Raw genomic sequence first — 1,917 nt, forward strand, 5'->3', positions numbered from 1 at the left:
CACATGTAGAATACTTACTTCCCCTTTGAGGAGAGCCCAGGTCCTCATCCGAGTCGGACCAATTGGCCTCTTCTTGGCCAACAGTTTGTTCCTGGCCCGGATCCAGGCGACTTGGCCCTGCCTGAGGCTCCTCTCTTGCTGAAGTTACATCAACCACAAAAGAAAACAAAACAAACAATCATTCCTCCAAGTTCGACCTAATACACAACACACCAGCACATCCACATTACTTACAGGGGGCCTGAGAAGGCTGAGCCTCCACATCCTGATCACTGGTTTCTAAAATAAAAGAAAAACATTATATATTATTTATGGACACAAATAGGCAGTAACCTCTCATCATGCTAGCACCATACTCAATGCCCCTACAATTCAGAACATAGAAGTGCACTTACACCAATGAGATGCATTGACCATGTTTTAAAACAGGAGGGCACCATGCAAATTAAGCGGGCGCCTAAGGCCTCGCACCTACAGGGGCCTTGCGGCCAGTGGCGGAGCACCAACATTTCGAAGGGCGCAGTCAGGGAAATCTCCCAAGTAAAAGATTGCTTTCAATCCTCGGATCAAAAAGTTGCAGCAGTGTGCTGCAGTCCCTTCACTGCGTCTGCCAGGTGTCTGTTGTCCGCTGACACTTACTCCTCCTTCTCTGCCTGGGGATTGGCCGTCTGATCATGTTATCCTAAGATGTGGAGGAATCGGTAGGTGTGTACCTGCACCAGTAGGAAGTGACTGGCCGGTCAACTCACTCTGCTATCATCAGTTGTTGCTCTGGGAGGAGAGCTCCGCCCTGGACCCGGAACATACAGGTAACCAGGCCCAGACTTGATATTTTGCAGGCTGGTCATAGATTTGTTGTGTCCACTATGCAAAGTGGTTGAGTAGCCCCAGGGAAGTTGGAAGAGTCTGAAAATGGTTGGTGGAGGAGGAGGAGAAGAAGGCCCTGGGTGGCTGGGGGACAAGGAGAGGGCCCCTGGGGGTTTTCTAGAGGAGGAAAGATCCACAATGACGCCAGAGTCAATTGCCAAGGAAGAGAGTGGAGCTGAGCAAGTCCTGCCTATCTGACATGAAAGCCAAACATGGTGTAGATGGAGCCCTTTGCCCTACACAATGACAGCACCAGAGGTGGAAGGTGAGTGGTAGCGGGTCTTTGACATTATAGAGCATATGGACTCTGTCCATTATTGGTAGTTTTGTTTGGAGTTGTCCTTTAGATGTTTAACTGTGTTGTTTTTGACCCGAGCTGTGAGGGACTGAGGTATGACAGCCCACTATGCTGAGACTTATAGTGCCCTAGAATGTTGAGGACTGAGGAATCCTTAGTCCCTAACAGAGGGCACTACAAGTCTTAGCATAGCAGGCAGTATTTCCTCATTCCCCTACAGAGAGGATTACAAGTCCAAGCAGGTAGCCTTCTGCAGTGGGACTTGTTGTGCCCTTGACTGTGGTGGACTGAGGAAGGGAAGTGTAAGAGGGTCTCTGTAAGCTCAGATGTATGGGGGAGCTTTGGGGAACACAGAGTTCCCTTTTACACCAGAGTCCCCAGCTTCCCCCCTCAAATAATGGTTCCCAAACTCTCCTTATATCAGAGTCTTCACACTTCCCTCTTACAGTGAAGTAAGTCTGGAGACTCCGATGTAAAGGGGGCTCTGTAAAATGTGATTAGAGATTAGAAATTTCTAACATTTTTATTTTCTACTTACGATCCACAATTTTCAGCTGCTCAAATGGCTCGCTGCCTCTGACTGCATATTGGAGTGTGGCCGTCCTCCTCCTCCCCTTCTTCACCAAAAGCACAAGAGGGTGCCGTCCGTCCGCTTTGGCTAGAAGCAGAAGAAAAAAAAAAAACATAAAAAATACGAATGTACATAGTAGTATTAAAGGTTGTGAAGAGACACTTGATGGAGGTAGGAAAGG

The sequence above is a fragment of the Pelophylax lessonae genome (assembly GCF_965119305.1).
Source record: "Pelophylax lessonae genome assembly, chromosome: 5".
NCBI lineage: Eukaryota > Metazoa > Chordata > Amphibia > Anura > Ranidae > Pelophylax > Pelophylax lessonae.